The sequence below is a fragment of the Hippopotamus amphibius genome, chromosome 3 (assembly GCF_030028045.1).
Source record: "Hippopotamus amphibius kiboko isolate mHipAmp2 chromosome 3, mHipAmp2.hap2, whole genome shotgun sequence".
Taxonomy (NCBI): domain Eukaryota; kingdom Metazoa; phylum Chordata; class Mammalia; order Artiodactyla; family Hippopotamidae; genus Hippopotamus; species Hippopotamus amphibius.
The window spans coordinates 64,062,533-64,082,077 of record NC_080188.1 but is presented as its reverse complement, the minus strand read 5'-3'; the positions used below and the strand labels follow the sequence as shown (position 1 = coordinate 64,082,077).

The 19,545-nt window shown below is 38.2% G+C and overlaps 1 protein-coding gene across 3 annotated transcripts in view; it reads right to left on the bottom strand.

Moving 5' to 3' along the window:
* Positions 1-19,203, bottom strand: part of BMPR1B (bone morphogenetic protein receptor type 1B) — a 417,039-nt gene extending 397,836 nt beyond the window's left edge. For 2 of the 3 annotated variants that reach the window (XM_057725928.1, XM_057725927.1), the window contains exon 1: positions 18,810-19,202. The gene's annotated coding sequence lies outside the window, so the exon portion shown is untranslated. Of the gene's footprint in view, positions 1-18,809 lie in introns of all 3 variants that reach the window. The other variant, XM_057725929.1, reaches the window with a different exon arrangement.
* Positions 19,204-19,545: the final 342 nt, after the last annotated feature.

Here is a 19,545-nt window from a genome sequence, read left to right as displayed (position 1 = left end):
ATTGGTATTACTTTGTTTCATAAACTGACTAGTAGATGTAAAAACATTCACTCTATCATTCCTTAAAAGTACATGTGTTACATACCCTTTAATGTGGAAGACATTTTCCATTCAAAAATACACATTTTAAAAAAAAGAACAGAAATGAGAAAACTTAGTTTCTGCAGCTCTGCTACAATAACAAGGGCATTTTCACAAAGCACAAAACCATCTTAAATTTTACTTTACACATCAAATCATTTGAATGAGACCTTCTTTCCCAAGGCCATTTCTGCCTTGACTTCAAGGATTATGTAAATTAATTGCTTCCTCCTTAAATCACTCCTGTTGTTACAAAGAACCAAAATAACAAATAAAAAAATGATTGGAGTTAATTTGTATTTATTTTACACATTTTATGAAATTATATATCAAGAAAAATGGTCAGTATTTTTAAGTAGTAAAAATACCTTTTTCGGTTAGGTTGGTTTTTTGTTTGTTTTTAATAAAAAATAACGTGAAGCATGTTCCTATTTATTCAAAACTACTTTATTGTTTGGGTCTTTCACATTTTGTTTTGTCTTTTTCTGAACCTATGGAAATTTAATGGATATAATTGAAATATTTATTAACATACCTAAGAATATAAGTAAAATTAAACAGATATCCTGCTGGTAGGATTATAACTTAGAATGACTTTACTGGAAAGCAATTTGGTGTTATACATAAAAGCCTTCATAAAAATATTCAAATAGCTATTCATAAAGATGTTCACTGCAGTATTATTTACAATGAAAAACATGATAAAATACTAAAACTGAATATTTTCCAGTCATTAATTAAAATATTTAAGCATATTTAATGATGAGAAAATATTCATAATTTCAAGCAAAAATAAAATATAAAATTAAGATGACAACTTCCCAGTTTTTTTTAAATATAAAAATACATAAGAGAGAGAAGGAAATATATCAAAATGATAACAAATAACAAGACTCCAAGTAGTGCAATTTTCCTTTGGACCTCTTCCTATGTTTTAAAAAGTTTCCATCAAACATATGTTCATTTAACAATTACTTCTTCGACTTCCCTGGTGGCGGCACAATAGTTAAGAATCCGACTGCTAATGTAGGGGGCCTGGGTTCAATCCCTGGACCAGGAAGATCCCACATGCTGCAAAGCAAATAAGCTGGCGTGCTGCAACTACTGAAGCCCGCATACCTAGAGCCCATGCTCTGCAACAAGAGAAGCCACCACACTGAGAAGCCCTCGTACCACAATGAAGAGCAGCCCCCGCTTGCCGCAACTAGAAAAATGTCCGTGCACAGGAACAAAAACCCAAATGCAGTAAAGAGTAATATTAATTATCAAAAAAGTAATAAAATAATTAGTTGCTGCAAAACCAAGACATAGCAATATTAAATGAGTGAATTTTGGACTTTGGGATATCACAAGCCTTGTTTTCTACCACTTTCGTGAGCGTGGTTTAATAGAAAATTTAAATTCTGATGTTTTTTCTCTAGAGAGCATTAAATATTCTGAATGAAAAGTGATAAAGACTCCTTTTCAGAACTAAGAATAAAACATATATACAACCAACCAAAGTCATACATTTGCTGAAGAATTTTCTAATGTCATTGAGGCAAAGAGAAAAAATAGGGCACTTTTGCTTATTGCTAAGTGAGTAAAATGACACCAAATTTATCTGGAATTAACCTTCACCTCACAAAGAAAAAAAGAGAAAGAGGGAGAGAGGGGGCACAAAGGTCCCCAATCAAAACAGCTGGTTTAAATGCCTCTGATGCATCACAATAGACATTTGCTTTTAACATAAAACAAAGGAGTCTTGTTTTTTGTTCTTTGATAAAATACGAACACTTGCCTGCTTTTTTTCTGTATAGGTATTATATAGATTATGAATGTGATTTTTAAAATAACCTTAACATCTAAAAAAATGTTTTAATACAATGAATAGGAGGAGACAGAAACAAAAGTTTCGAAAGGGCAACTCTGAGACTTTCAGAAAAAAAAAGCTATTAATTTCTAACTGTAGTAATAATATTTGAAACAGATGTCTATCTACTTTCAAATCCAAACTGGATCATGGTTTACACAGTTTAATAAAACTTTAATTAAGGTTCTGCAATAGTGTAAACTGATCATGTCACGCAACTAAACGCTTGCTTAATACTAACATCTCTTCAAGCTCCACTAGTGCTAAACTTAACCAGACTTTTCATAATTCATCCAAGGGAAAATGTCATTCAAATTAATAAAAACACACAATTTATCCTCTTATTTCATTATGTGGACTTTTTTTTAAGAAGTAAGCATTTGAAATAGAGATGGAAGTATCCCAAACTGAATAAAAAGGTAAGGAAATAACTTTATTTCTAAGAGTTTCTTGTTTCTAACTAGGCATTCATATTTTAACATGAATATCTGTTACCTAAAACATTTTGCATTTGGAAACATTCTATAAGAAAATTATTTCTCATTAAAACTGATCAATTTGTAAATTTTCTTCATTCTGTTTCAGTAGAACAATCTCATATAGGTACCTCTTAAAGTAGGCTGAGTGCCAATGTCACTTAAAGACATCTAAAATAAAGGACAAGGTGAACATTCGTTAAATAATGACTGTATGTCAGGCAGGGTTCTAGGTACTTCATTTAATTCCCACAACATCCTTACTGAACAGTACTCCTACTATCCCCATTTTACAGATGAGGGCACTGAATGGAAGAGCCAGGATACAAATTCAGGTATCTGACTCCACAGTCCAGTGCAGAACACTATGTTGCCTTTCGTCAAAATAGAGAAGAGAATTTTTTTCCATTTCATGTCCTAGAAGGTATTTATATAGCAAACACAACAAATGGTACATTTTTTAAAAACCCTAAGGCTCCTCACATATTCTCAAAGGGAAAATTTCCATAATTACAAGGAAATAAAGATTAAAACCATACAAAGTAGGGAAGGCAATCAGTCAATCAACACTGACCAAGCATCTTTTGTGTTATATTCCATATTGTGAAATATGAGGAAAAGAAAGAAACAGAAGACAGTTTTTGGTGAGGATACTAATTACACTCACAATTCAGGAAACTATTAATTATAAATTGATACAGTGCAGAGTATTTAAAACGGAAGAGGGTACAAAACAGAGTAAAGGAAGAAAAGTGAATCCAGTAGAATGGGATTAACAGAATCTCTTCTGAAAATGAATCTGTTTCCCCAAGAAGGGAAAAGCACAAGCATAGTATCAGTGTGAGAAATGCATATGTAAAGTGATACATGTTGGGCATAAAGGTAATCAGATTATTATTTTCATTTTGCAACTGAGAAGAGTCCACATGAAGGGGATCTGCCTTACTTTGTTTCACACTTTCTCATTTTTGATTCAGGAGTTTTAGTATCATGAGCTCTAATCCATTCATTATGAACAAACACTTTCAGCATTACTTACAAACTTCAACTTTTTCCTGATCTTGTTTCCCTTATTTCATAAGAGCAAACAATTCACGTAAAACAAACAACCCTATAGTTTTCAGTGGAGGCTTCCTGCTTTGTATCAACAGCAAATGCTGCAGGATGAATTTTCGGAGCTTTAATTATTTGTTTTCTCAATTTTTTTTTACTTAGGTTGGTAAGTATAATTTTCCTCTTAGTACAGATTCTTTCAACACATACTGACATACTATAGGGAAAGCTGCACAGAAGCACACTAGAATTAAAAATTTGTTACGGATAATCTAAAAATACCACTGAAAGCTTCACACACATAAAAATAATAGAGTTGACTGTTGTATGAAAATATAGCTCTAATCAACTTGAAAATAAGACTATATCAAGTTGCCTGCACATTTAAAGGAATCTGAACATTAAACCAATCCTGGAACAATATGAAAAAAGTATTTTAGAAAGAGAAGAGAATGAGCATTAACTTCTCGGTTATCTGCACATCTAAACCTAGTTCAGGCCTTGCTTTTATACTAAAAAGGGCTTTAAAAGAGAATACTTAGTATGGGGCATAACAGAAACAAAAGTAACCAATAAGGCACACAGAAATAATCTCTAATTAGTGAAAATTTATAATCACCAAATCAAATTTATCATATTGCTGGCATACTCTGCATATTTTATCTCTACTAAAATTAGTCACTATAATCCAATACAGTCAAACTTGAAATTGAATCTGATTTCTAAACAAAACTACTTTCAACAACTGCCTTAAAGTTCTTAGAAAATAATTCAAAGTAGTGAAACACTACTGATTGCAGAGTTACTTCCTACTAACCAAAATTATTTGCGAACCCCAAGTAAAGGGTATAAAACGGTACACAGTTTTAATTATATGATTTGTAAGTATCAGTCTCTCATGTGAAGAATTATAAATTATCAAAGGTGATTAGGTTTGGAAAGGACAATCTGTGAACACTGTTTTGTCTCAGAAATTCCAAAAACCAGCTGAAGATTAAAAAAAAACAAAAAAAAACAAAAAAAAACAACGCAAAGACGAATCAGTTGCAAACCTTGCTCTAAAGAAACTAATGTCATACTGTAATTATTAACTATGATAAGATTTGCCCATTTGGGTTATAGAATCATAGTATTTCAAGCAAGAAAGACCTTAGAGAATTGGCCAATCCTTTATTTAAGTCATCAGTCTCAGGTTCCAAAACTAATTATGGCCTTTCCTGTCTCCTAATCGTGTGTTGTTTTCAACATACTACTTGCCTCTATCCCCTTGAAAGAGAGAACAGATGTAAAATGCTAAAATAATACCAAATGCACTAAAACATATTACTCTATCTCATCCATTACTGTGATGAGAAATGGCAAAACAAGAATCATTTGACCTGAGAAATGAGAACACAAAGAAGATTTGAACTATATGAGATTACGAAAGTTAAAGTAAAAAATAATCAACTAGCCCTTCCTTATTATATGGTTTCATAATAAAATTATGAAGGGTCATTCAATGATTTAAGTGGCAGGTAAAATTAAAACAAATAAAAGGAAATACCCTTGACATGCATAACAAGCCTCCAGAATATACAAGGTCACAGAACAGAGGTCACATCGTTAAACCCAGTAACATGATTTTAAAATAATCTGGATCATTAGTGAAGCAAATATCTGATTATTTATGTTCAACATAAATATAATTTTCCATAATGGAAAATTGTATTTTGGAATATAAAGAGTCACTAAGGAAGCTTTCTCTTTGTTACAAATTAGACTATAACTTAATCTTTTCGTGGTATATATACACGCCTTTGGAAAATCAAATGGTGATTACAGGACTAGCAAAAATGTGTTGTTTTAGCATATACATAGTATTTGTAATATTAATTTTTTTTAATTTACCATTTCACTTTTAATGTCTAAGCCCATTTTAAACTTTGATTTCCCCATAGTACTTTGGCTCCATGTAAAACACCTTTCATGTGGTTATTTTGGAAACTAAAGATTTAATGTAACAACTTTGCCTCAGCTAAGCTTCATGGCCACAGCCAACAGACCCTATTTCATTTAAACCTGCAAAAAATAAAGGTATTATACTTAAAATAGAGGTTTTATGATTCTTTGAAAACCACGGTAGTAGTAATTGCATTTTCACTCTAACACATTCTGACTAATAAAAACAGAGAAAAAATGTAAGTGATATCTCTATTACAGGTGACGATTTAGAGTCCATTTAAATGTTAGAAAAACTGATTTCAAGGTCAAACTCTCCTCAAAGATTTTTACTGTATTTTTAGTAGATACCTTCTGGTCCCTCCCAATAATCGAACTTTTGCCAAGCCCCCAAATCCAACATTTACTATTAGATATATGTTACACAGTGTTTCCTTCAAAATAATCTTTTAAGTTTATTAATGTCATTTCAGGTAAACTGATCAATTTTAAGTGATTTTTCATCATTCACATCTCTATATTCTTAGCGAACTACCTAAGCTATTTGATTTCCCAAATCCACTGAAATATGTCACTACATCTAACCTACGTTAACACCCTTCATGTTCCTGTCCCTATCTCCCCTTCCCTCACCAAAAAAATGCACACACAACAAAATGTGGATCAAAAGGAAGTCAATTTAAGTAAAAAACGTGGTAACTTTGCGCACAACACCTTCCACATTGCAATTACCTCTCTCACAGTTGTGCATAGGTCTCTTCCTTCCCTCAAGAGACTTTTGAAGCTCTTGGACCACATGAGCTCAGTCCTGCTCATCTTTGTATCATCAATAACGAACACAACGTCTGGCCCTGACAGCCCTCCATCATTTAAGCACAGATTTAGAATCAGAGGGCCCTCACTCAGAATCCTGGACTAACAACTGCTGAACCTCACTGTGTCTTAAGTTCCTTCATCTGTGAAATGGAAACGACAATCACTGTCATAACCGTGATGGGCTTATTTAGCTCGCTGCCTAGAATACAGGAAAGACTCAAACACAGTAACCTCTTTTCTGTTTGCTTATATATAACTGCATTTCAACCATCCACAGCAATGCTAAATTTCATCTCTTTCATCCACAGCCTTGCACATTTTCCCAATTCAATGTTATAATTATTTCTTGGCAATGTGGCAAATTTGTGACGTCTATGTATGCTAAAGCATAAGGTCACCAAAGAGTTTAGCAAACAATGGCAAGGGGGTGGGGGCGAGCTTTGACTCTTTTCAGGGGTAATCACGTCTTGGCATACTAAAATCTGTGTGGATCCTCACGGGAGAAAGCAGTGAATATAATCCACCCTATTTTTTTTTTAAAAAGCCCTTGACAATGTACTACCACAAAAGTTTTTAAAGAACTGAGTCACCATAGAATTAGATGAACTTTTAACTGGAGAAACAAAGACAACAGCTTAAAAAAAAAAAAAAGCATTATTTTGGCAAGAAAACTATAAATAGGAAAGCTGTTAGAAGTGGTCTTATTTAACGTCTTTATAAATGATGTAAAAGAGGAAATGTAGATTAAAATTTCCCAGGTCTGCAAAAGATACTAAGTTTTTCCGGTATGTGAGATGCCAAGTCAGTGGGATAACCTATAAGATTTCCAAAACTTTATGAGTTACCAGGAGGAAAACATCAAATAAGGCTCAAAGTGGAAAACTACAGGGTTATACAGGTAGGGGAGGAAGTATACAGAAACTGAACTTCTTGGGATAAATGGGCCTTAGTTATCATAAAAAGGAGCATAAAAGTCACTGTGTTAATTGTTCCCACAGCCAACAAAGGTAACAATGGCACTGACATCACTCAAGATCAAGAAATATGCTTCTCCCTCCTATTGAAAACCACAATTCATTTTTACTTAAAACACTACATACAGTTCTAGTCTAACACAGCCTAGCACTCCAATACCTGCTGATGAATGAAAAATTATAACTATCTTCACCAAGGAAGAAGGGGAAATAAGATTTAGAAACTGAGGAAAATCTAAGCAAATACAAATAAATGATCAAGTGGACCACAGGACAGCCCTGTGAAGAAAAACAAGATAGATGTGCATTCTTTCAGTCTAGAAAGGTAACGGTTACAACGAAACATTAGACATATCAAAACTCACAGACTCTATACAACAATGGAAAGTATGGACAAGACATACAGAGCTAAGGAACTGTTGCTGTAACTTCAACTAGAATATACAAGTATAAAGCCAAGAAGTTAAACAAACTGAAAAATTCTCATCAGTTCCAAAAAAGAGAGCACTGGTTTATATTGAGGAAAACTAAGATATCTGAAGGCTATACTACTAAATTTTAAAAGGGAAATCATGGAACACCAGCATACCCTTCCCTAACGTATTCCCTGATGGCATCACCTAAAGACAGAATAACAGACTGACTCAACTTGTCACTTCATAAATGTGCTCATCGACTTTTCATTCTGTCTTTCCCATATTTCCATCTGCTTATACTCTGCATTTATTTTTTGATGGTGTATCATCTATGATTTTAAACATCTTTCCCCTTCAAGCAAGACTCAAATTACGTCTTTGACACTTATGGCATCAGGTTTATTCATATTACATAAATATTTAATAATTCCATTTGTAAGAAAGACATTATTCACAAACTAAAGATGTAAAATATTATTGTTAGACTGCATTATACCTTCCAGGTTTAGGAGAGTGAGTCAAAAAAGGAATTCACGGTCCCATGGTAAGCCAGGCTGCATGCTAGTAAGTTATAAGAAAAATGTTTAAGAATGCATAAAAGCAGCTTTCAAGCCACACTTATAAATATGTAAAATTTCAAATAAAATAGAAGCTAGATATTTGGTAAAAACCTATACAAACATCTATAATTGCATTATATGTCAAAGAAATGCATAAAGGAATGAAAATTGTCCAGATTCAAGTTATATCTAACAATGTTTTATGTAAGATGTTTGTGTCATTTTTAACTTTTTTAGCCACGAGAACCCACTTCTTTAAATGTTTAAAACATGCACATTTCATAAAAATAGTATGCATGAAATTATATTAAATAAGTAATTTCATAAAATACAAATGCATCTTGCTGTTATTGTTCTATAATATTATTAAAGTATGTTAAGATTATGTCTACAGAATAACAAATCATTCCAATTACGCTAACTTACTCAAAACTTCAATCAGTCAGAGGATGGTAAAGCTAGGAAGGATTTTGAAAATACTCTAGAGGTTCAGGGTCACAGAAATGAGCATATTTTAACCCCCTATGGCTCAGAAAATGTAGGCAGAGGAAACAGTGTTTTCAAATCAAGTGCAAAAGTGAGAAAAAGTAAGGGGGGTGGAGAGTGGGAAGGTGGAGAGTGAAAGAGAAGGTAAATGAGCATTCATGTATTCACAGGCCTGCGGAGAAAAAGAGGTGCAACTCAACATCCAGACTGTGGCAGATACTGGCAGAGGTTTTTGGGTTTTTTGTTTGTTTTGCTTTTTTAAGCTAAATATGTTTCAAATATCTTTAAACTGCTAAGTAGGAAATACTCAAGAAATAAAGGCATCAAGTCATAGTCCTGGTCCAAGAATATAATATACATCCCCATGCTGTTGATCACAAAGGATAAATTCTGTAACTAGAAAACCTGAAAATTCAGTTTTTCTGAGCAATTTTCAAATTCTTCATGGCTCTGTAAAATAACAATGTAAGAGAGAATGCAGAAAATGTAGTGTAAAAAACATATGCACAAAATTTCTGATGTGCCTAAAGTACAGACTGTTCCAAGGCAATCCGTTGACAAGAAGTTTTGGATAATCTTCTATTTTTAGAAACAACAGCACCTGCTTTCATTAGTAAAAGATGTCGAAACAAATTCTATAGAACATTTTTGGAAAGACGTTAATTTATATATGACTTTTATCTCAGCCTTAACTTACTCTATAGAATGCTGAAAGTGATAAAATTTATATAATTCTAAGTTATAGAATTAAGAATTTATTATACCCTCTTTATTTAACAAGGAAGCATACATTATTCCATAAATATGCATAATTATGGTGTAGGAAATACCTAATTTGCCTACAAAAATTGCAAGGGTTTGATGACTGAAGCAAGGAGTGAATCAGGTCCATTGAGAATTACTAAGAAAAACATAATCAAACATAAATGCCACAGAATACAAAGATCATTTTCCAAATTGGTTCCAGAAACAGCTCCTAGGTAAATTTCCATGAAAAGCTAATTTAATTCAATTAAACAGTATAGCATGGTTTTCTTCTTCAGAAAGAATTTAAATATTTTCATTTGCTACAGATGTTAAAGATAAGTATTTTAAAGAGTAAGTGATAAAGATTTAAAACTGCTGAAGTTTACTGAATGGAAAAGGACTTACTGAGCAGATTTATTTTAATTACAATAGCATCCATCATTTATAAAGTACCCAGAGTAAAACCTACAACAGTTAGTATTTTTGAAGTCTTTACATTATGTACTGACATAAACGCAACAGTTTCTCACTCAAAATTATAAAATTACAGGACAAGATAAAATTCTTAGAGAATGTCTGTCCTTCATAGCAGTATATTCTTCGAATCCTACACCTCCAACATTCAATGGAGGGAACAAATTTATCATCTAAAAATTAAGTTAAATTTCTCCTGGAATAATTCAAGTTTCCCTGGATAACTTTTCCTAGTTAATCTCAACATGATATAAGTTCACTCACAGTCACTCAGGATGAGTAGTTAATGCCTCCAAAGCAGCCTGGTCATTGACTCTTGTGTGTCCATCTGGCTGCTGGCTAGAACACTGGCATGACTCATAAATGAAGCAACCTGAGGTCACCTACTTCAGGTCTCAAACAGAATTGCCAACTGCTTACCAGGTGGTTCCAATTTCCGAGAATACTTAAAATAAGAAACTCATTCTAGATACACCATTTTATTTTCATACTGTCTCTGGCCACAGAATTGGGTGAGTAAGGAAGGAAGCTCTTTTGAAATGTAGATTACCAATCATCTGAAGGCCAGAAGTCACTACATGTCTGAGATTGAGAATATTTTATAAATAAAGTCAAATGAAAAAGAAAGGCAGGACACAAAACCATATTATATTATGCTCCCAATTTTGTAAAGAAAAAAAGACCCAAAATGTTATTAATAAGAAGCTATTTCTGTGTGGTAGAAGAAAGTAATTTTAATTGCTACAATTCTCTGTATTTTCCAAGTTGACTTCAAAGAAGAAGTATTCTTTCTAAGAAAAATACAACAATAAGCAGTTTTTTTTTTCATTTTTTTTTACACTTTTTTTTTTATAAATTTATTTATTTTATTTATTTATTGGCTGTGCTGGGTCTTCGTTGCTGCACACAGGCTTTCTCCAGTTGCTGAGAGTGGGGGCTACTCTTCATTGTGGTGCGCTGGCTCCTCATTGTAGTGGCTTCTCTTGTTGTGGAGCACGGGCCCTAGGCGCGTGGGCTTCAATAGCTGCAGCACATGGGCTCAGTAGTTGTGGCTCAAGGGCTCCAGAGCACAGGCTCAACAGTTGTGGCGCACGGGCTTAGCTGCTCCGTGGCATGTGGAATCTTCCCAGGGCAGGGCTCGAACCCATGTCCCCTGCATTGGCAGGCGGACTCCTTAACACTGCACCATCTAGGAAGTCCAGCAGTTTTTTTTAAAAGACTGTAAACCTTGGCTCAGTGAGCCCCAGAGGCCCTGAGTATACTCACATCTACAAGAGGCAGAAAGTCTTTCCCTGGGTAATGAAGAAAAACATTCACTTTACCTTAAAAAAGAAAAAGGAGGGAAAGAAGGGGGAACAGGAACTGGGTTCCCACTCTGTAACAGGTGTGACAGGTAGAGGAATAAGTCCTGTCTCTCAGGAGACAACAGACTGGTCAAATGTTTAGCCAATTATTTGCACCAATTTTTCCACAAGTGTTTTTTTCCTGAGGAACATCAGTCCAATGATATATGCAGGGAACAATACCAATATAAGCCCCAAGGTCAACTACCCCTTTGGGGGATGGTCACAAAGCACATTCACGTAATTAAGGCTCAGAGAAGGCTTCAGGTTAAGAATATCAGCAATTCCCAGATTTCTTTGATCATTTATTTACTTATCAAATGCCTCTGTGGTGTTTACTATGTAACTGACATTGCTCTAAACACTGCACAAATATTCACTATTCTAATCCGCAAACAGACCTATGGAGTAATCACTATTACTGTCATTTCCACCTTACAGATGAAGCTGAAACACAGAAGATTCAGTAACTCACCCAAGGTCACACACCTATTAAGTGATAAAAAAAAAAAAAAAAAAAGCAGTCAAAGTCCTGAGTCCCCACAGTTCAGCAGTAGGCTATACTGCTACCCACGGGATCCTTCCTGGGCTATACCACCTGACATTCCAAAAACCACTGTTCCATGGAACACAGCAAGAAAACAATGCAATCAAGTAAAACATACTGTTATATGTAAATTGTGTATCTGAATTAGTCAGAGAGCTCATACTGCTTCATAACCACAATTTCTCACTTAACATGGGATGAGACAGAAGTAACTTGCAATGGTGTTAGGCCTAAAAATTTCTAGAGTTACTGAACAAGAGAAATTTGGTTAGATTGTTTTCCCTCTCTGTGGTCATTTAATAAATCACAAACTCGATTTGTAAATATGTTTAGCTTTTTATTTCCTGTTATGTTTAGTTTTTTATTTCTTGTCCCCTCCCCAATCCTCAACCCAAGTAAGGGCAAACATCTGCCTTTCTGCATCCACTCCCAGCACAGTGTATGGACCTAAACAGTGACTCTACAAACATGCACTGTGTTAATACATGAACAAAAGGGTGAGCGAAACAACTAAACTACGTATGTAGAAGCCTTACAGACTATCAAGCAAAAAAATGTAAGCCCATAAACTGACTGACAAAAAAGTACGTAACAACAATGTAAGTTTTCTGTTGCACGGATAGAAGCATATAATCTGGGGTGGAAAGAGGATGTCCAACAGAGTTAAGGGGAGCCAAGTGCTCTTAGCAATCGAAGAAGGCTTCGAAAACAAGATGGCTTTCAGAAGCTGAAGCAACAGAAAATGGGACCTTAATTGTTACAACTTCTGATAAACGAAGAGGATTTATTTACAAACAAACAATTAAATAAGGTATAGGTAGGAGTGTAAAAGAACCCAAAGGGTAGCACAATCAGGGTAGTAAAAGCAGAGGAACTCCAGAGATCACTAGACGCCTGAGGGAGAAACTGACACAGAGGTTGCCTGAAGAGGAGCAAGGACTTTCTGTGCAGAGACACAGGCAGCCCAAGCTGATCTATCAGGGAAGGAGCAAACTGAAGAACCAATACCCTCTCTCCACCCTCCCTCTCACCTCCCGCTGGAGGTTCCCCGTGACCTAAGCCATCTGGAAACCAGCGTGGTTCAGAGCCAGGTATCACCCTGGGCAAAGAGCATAAAATAGAAGGGTCAAGAGCAGATCGGGAGAGGCAAACAGAAAATATCTGAGACAGAAGCCAACGGGTATAATCCATGAGGTTTTAGCAAAATAAAGTTACACAGGAAGAGACGACAGAAGAGACTCAACTGAAAAGGATGTAGAGAAGCAGTGAAAGAGAACTGCTAGATACATAAAAGCAAAGTAATGCCAAGTTGTTTCTAAGCCCTTTTGAGTAGAGCACTACACTCCTTAATAAGGGGGAGGATTTGGGGATAATCCCCCACTACCTGGACCACTGTGGCTAAACGTTTATTGGACAACATCAGAACAGTAGCTTGTTTCCAGAAAAGAAACTGATGATAATTTAGTACCTTTTATAGAAGGCTGTAAATTCTATTAGTTAGATAAAACTCACTGATTTCTATCAAGAGATTAATTTAGACAAAGGCACCATCATTAGGGACTTCCTTGGAATCACTTCAGGTTCATAAATCAACAAATTAACTAGTGACAGATGTGTCTGTACTTGTTTAAGTCCATATCTGTCTAACTGCTATAAAAATGACTAAAATGTTTATCTCAAGACAGCCAGGCAAGAAATGTTATAGAGATATATTGGATTGTATCTCTTTTTCTTTAGCCAATAAGTAAATGCAACCTGCAGAAAAATCATATCCAAACTTGCTATTTATTATCTTCTAAAGTTGAAGGCACATGCAGCCATATACTTGTTGAAAGACAGGAAAAATAAAGTCAGCGGAGTCAAAACTATGGGTCTCTAATAGACTATATCCAACAGCGTTCCACAAATATTTACCCAATGCTTAGTATATACTAGCTCTTTGCAAAGGGCTGAGATACAACAGGTGAGATCCAGATCTAAAATGTGGTAGAGTGAAGTCTTTCAAGAAGCATGCAAAATTTTCAAAGCTGAAGGATAGGAATATACGACACTCAAACATGATTAGAGGAATTCTGACTTGCTTCCTTTCCTTTGCAACCAGAACACAGACTTTACATACAATGAAGTGATGTTAGCTGAAAGAACCAAGCATCCCGAGGTAGTCCAAAAATCACTCTGAGCCCTAACGTGTTGCCACAACACTTTCCAAGATACCCTGCAACCTCCAAGTCAAGAAGCTTGCTTGCAGCCTAGTAGATATCTGAAGGAAGGTAAAGAGGAGACATCTGGGAACTGTGAGGTGCTAAGGTCTGCAACTTAAAAGAAAAAAAAAAGTAGAAGCAACCACTGAACCCGTGGATTGCCGCAATACAGATCAATGGGGGGCGGGGGGGGGGTGGCGGCCGGGCCTCAGCGGGGACCACACATCATGACTCACAATTCAACCCAATGACTCTTCCTCAGTGAGAACTATGTCTGATCAATCTCTGAGGGTTCCACCCTCGGCCAAACCACCACACTCCGCTAGGTCCTTCTCATAGCTCCCGTATCATCTTCAGACACTCTTGCTCACACTACAGACAGACATGCTCTGTCTGTAGTCATGTCTGCTCAGTTCTGTTTAAAATCCTCCAGGGTGGTTCAATAAAACGTACTTTGAATAAAATGCATTCTTTTTATCTTGGGCCTGGCAATCTCTCTGACCTCATTTCTATCATTGCCTCTAACTGCCCGTGTGCCCAGCTTGCTGCTGCTTTGGAGACAGCCTTAACATTCCCCCTGTCCGAAGCTCTCCCAGATTTTCGCTGGGCTGGCTCTTCCTTGTTCAGGAACATCTTTAGAGAGGCCTTCTTTGACTACCTCATATAAAGTAACCCCAGTCATTTGCTGTCATATCACTGTCTTATTTTCCTAATGGCAACTTCCACTTCCGAAAATGATCTTACTCATGTGCTTGTTTATAGTTCATTGTGTTTCCACTTTCTAGAATGAGAGTTCAGTGACAGCAAGGATCTTGTGCCTCTTATGGCTGCAATGTCCCAAAGTCTAGAATAATGCCTGGCAGAGAGTAGGCACTCAAACATTTAAGTAAAAATGAATGTAATTAACTGACATGTAAGTGGATGTTCTAAAACTCAAGAAAACATTACGCCTGATATGTCATGCATTACTTTTATCTTAATACTACAGATGAGCTTCAAACTACTCAGAAGTAACAAAATGTCCTTGTCTCCCACTCCAAATCTTCACTTCCCTCTCCAGAATCTATTCCTAAAAAGCTTTACTCTTCCTTAATTTTAATTATTATTTCAGTGTGAATGACTTTTAAATCTTTATTTCTAGCCCTAGCCCCTTCCTCCCCATGAATTCTGGCCTGCATCTATATGTTAAAACACCTCTACTCCAATTTCTGCCCTCACATTAAATTTATCATATGGAAACCTGAAATTAGTATCTCTCAAGCAAAAGCAGTTTCTCCTTATATCTTTAACACTTTTATCAACTATCCTCCAGACACCCAGACTTAAAAGCTAGATATTACCTTGATTATGAAATTCAAGAACTGGAAGGGAGATTGGAAAACATCAAGTGAAGCGATCTTCGAGCTTTTTTTAAACTGTGTTAACCTTTTTTCAAACAAAAGCTCAGAGAGAAGCCTAATATGTAAAACAGATGAATCTGCAGTTGTTCTGGGAGTTAAATTGATGGTCTCTGAAGAAAAACTTCAAAAAGAGCCCTTAATCTGGTCCAAACTTCCTTCTTCTCTCCCCAGCCCTCTTAAACATACACACTGAAAGTTATAGAGGAGACAGTTTAAGTCCAGAGAGCCTCAATCTTCTTTGCAGGTAGAGGTAATCAGTCTGCCCAAGACGACAGTCAGCAATCAAAACAATGCTTAACACATGAAAGCACTTTAGGAGTCAATGTTCTAAAAGACAAATATCACCTCCACACATGTGAATAACATGGTTATAAGTTATTGCAAATTGATACTTTTCATGTATGACTTTTATTGGCTGGCATGAGATGGAATTATTAGAGTTTAAACAACTGTTTTCTTTTAATAATAGACAATTTTATCGACTTCTAGTGGAAGAAAGTAAGCATGAGTCCAGTAAAAAGAACTGTGGCACAGTGAATATAACATCAGTTCTCAGCTGTACAGCCCATGCGGCTTCACTGTCTAGTTCTAAGCATGGTTGTCAAATTCTTTGGGCCTCATCTGCTTCATCTTTAGTATTCATGTGTAATGAGATGCTTTCTACGATTCTTTCAACCCTCAGTCTATGCTCTGCTATTATACCATACGAAAGTATTTCCCTTGAGCTACCGCATCTACAAAGGGTTAGAATCACAAGTTAGAAATAAATTGGAAGAGAGAAAATGATCCTTTGGGGATTTTTAGAGTGTCATATGGCATCTGATGTGCTGGGCATCTGAAATGCAGAGAAGGTAAGAAGAAAAGGACACTATCCCACCTCAATGAGAAAACTGCCAGAGGAAGAGCCAAGCAAGTAATCATATAGAGAGGTGAACACTTGAAGGAGGCATAGGTAGAAGCCAGACAGGCGGAGATGAGGAGGCTTACAGAAATTAGCAAAGGCTTTGCTAGGTTGGAGTAGATGACAACTGACTTTAGATTTAAATGATAAATGTGAGCCCAGTGCTGAGGAAAAGTGAAGGGTGCTACATGCACCCCGCAAAAATCACATTTTAAATTACCTTATACTTTTTCAATAAATAATACAATCAGCATTTACTGTAACAAAAAATTTATCAGGTCATCTTATGCAGTTTTCAAAGCTTATGAAGAAAAAACTTAAGTCAATTTCCTTATAATAAATATTATTTCACGACTGGAACATTTTGAAGGGCACATATGAACATACCATGAGTTCATATATGAACACCAGCACGTCACTCAGGGACAATAATCCAACAGGCAATTTCAGACAACCCTGCCCAGGCTAAATGCTGTGCAGCACCTGGCAGACAAGGTGGCAAGGCCCCTATAAATAGTGATGATTCACTAACATGACATAAATCAAGATTTTAACTCACCAAAAACTAACATTTTGATTTAAAATCACAAATCAGTGCTACTAAAATTCATCAGCAGACCCCAGCACACGAGTAATGAGATCATATCAACTCATATCTTGTGACCAAAAGGAAAAGGTGGTTTTCTAAATGGTAATTCAGATTGGACAAATAACACACTGTATCAAGTTGTGTAGCCCCAGGCCATATTTTGCTAAAAACAAAGGTACATTATGCATGCCTAAAGAAAACAGTGAAAATCAGAGCAATTAATTTCCCAGCTATGTTTCCCATAAAAAACCATCAGTGCTATGATTTGCTTACAGCACACAACCTTTTTTTGCATCGCACAATGGTCTAAGTGTGTAATAACTTGCATATTTCACTAAGATGTAATATCCTTCAAAACATCCTTATAGTGAACGTTTTCCAAAGAAATTATTGATCTCTGGAATGTCTCATATTTTAAAATTACTGACAAATCCTTTCCTATTTTCTTTGCAGTTAGAAATAATTCTTGACCACTAGAGTGTAAAGAGGTATAAGAGTACAAAGACTGAATATTTTCTTAAAGACAAATGTCCCAGTTGACACAAGACGTTTCCCATGATTTTCCCAAAACAATAATTAGGAGAGCTGTCACTAGAGTCCTAAAAAATGTATGTAAGAAAACAGTTATTAGTTGGCATCAGTTTAGGATAGCAAGAAATTTCCTTAAGTGCTCTTTCAAATTATTTTGAAATACTTTTCAGTTCACTCCTCTTCACTACTGGTGGAGTGGAAACTCAAAAGTATTGTGTTTCTTTCCAGAATCTAGGAACCTTTTCTCAGGTGGACCTGCTTCACTGCAGATATGTTTGGTACATTCACTTTATACGTCAGGGGCAATCAGCAGCTCTCTTCTGTTTTCTTTCACGGGCACCTTTGTGACTGTTCGGTCACTGACCTCACCTTGGTGGAAAGGTGACTAAGAAAAGAGCGATTCCTAATAACTCAAGGAAACCAGTGTTCCCATTCTGTGGAGAAAAAATAACGAAGGACCCCGGGATCCAGCTGGAGTGCTGCGGCTCAAAAGGAATAAAGCACCGCACCGGACAACTTCCAGAGGATCTTCTCTAACCTCGAAAATTCTAGCACCGCAAGGCTCAGACAGGAACGGGGACGAGCATATCGATGGGCGCAGAGAGCGAGAGACAGGGGAGAGGAGAGACGGTGAGACAAGGTGCGGAAAGTCAGCCTCTAAGCGAGAGAGAGACCGTAAGTGTGGGAGGCAGGGTGGAAGATACGGAGCCAGAGAGAGGAGAGACAGAAAAGGAGGTGGGAAAAAGAAACAGAGGGGGAGAGAGCGAGACACAGGGGGTGGGAAGAGGGAGAAAGAAATACAGGGAGAATGGGAGGAAGAAGGCAGAGAAACACCAGAACGTGAGACAGACAGAGCAACCGCCTGAGGAACAGAGGCGCTAGCGGCAGAGTCGAGCCAGGTCCGAGGCGCCGGGACCAGCCCGCTGCGCACTTTCTCCCTCCAGGAGGCTGGGTGTCGGGAGGCGTCCGAGGCAGGTGGCTCGGCACGGGGCACGGGGCTCGGGGCCCGCCTCGGCGGGCTCTGCGCCTCCAGCCGGCGAGGCTCCCCGTCCCGCCTCCCCGACTCCGGCGCTGCCCTCCCGCCCCATCCCTCGGTCCCCGACTCCCCGCCTCGGCGCGTCCCTCCTTCCCCAACTCCGGAGCACGTGTCCCGCCCGCAACCGCCTCTGCCCCGGACTCCCGGCCCGTCTGGGCACGAGGTCCGAGGGGGGGGGGTCCAGGCGGAGGCGCCCGCGCACAAAGCCCGGGCGGCCGCCGCTCCACGGCTGTGCGGCTCGCTCTCCTCTCCCCAGCGCGCGCGCCCAGCCCCGCGCCCGGCTGCCGCCCGGCCGCCGCTCGGCCCCCGCCACCCTCGGCCCTCCCGCTCCCGCCGGCACGGCCGCCCCCCGCACGCCAGAACGGCGCCCTCCCGCCCGTCTTACCCGCCTCCGCGCCCCGGCACTGGTGTCCTCGGCGCCGCCGCCCCGCGGTCCCGGGTCCCCTGCCCGCGCCTGGCGCCCCGCAGGCCCGCGCCCACTCCGCGCCCCGCGCCCGGCCCCGCCGTCAACTTCTGGCCGCCGTGGCTGCTCTGCCGCCGCCGCCGCGGGACTTTTTTTTTTTTCTTCTACTCGCTCCTCGGCTGCCTCTGGAATTTTTTTTTTTTTTTTTTTTTTTTTTTCTTCTCACTTGCCCTCTCCAGCTCCCACTAGTGATTGGAGCCTGAGAGCCAAGTACTTAGCGGAGGGATTACACTTCTCGACGCATTTGGAGCTGCCCCAGCGCCGCCGCCTGTGTCTGGAAGGGTGAGCGCACTCGGGGCGCCCGCTGCCTCCCGCCCTTCCGCTGCCCTGCGTCTCCTGCATCCAGGGGGAACCTCCCCGCTCAGCCGGCCTCTCAGAGCCTCACCTCGATGTCAGTCACAGATGCTTTCTCGGGCATGTGTGAGAAGGGGTTTCCAGAAACCTAGACTGGAGGAACAGAACTTCGTGGGGTTACTGTACACTGAGAGCTGGAAGGGGCTGCCAAAGATGATCTAGCGCAGTGGGCTAAAATTCTTCAGGGCTATTGACACTTTTGAGAAGTGGGTAAAACATGAACACACCCCGTAGAAAATACACTTACATGCCAAATTATGCCTGCAGTTCTGGACAAGGAGTGTAGCAACCCTGAAACACAGGT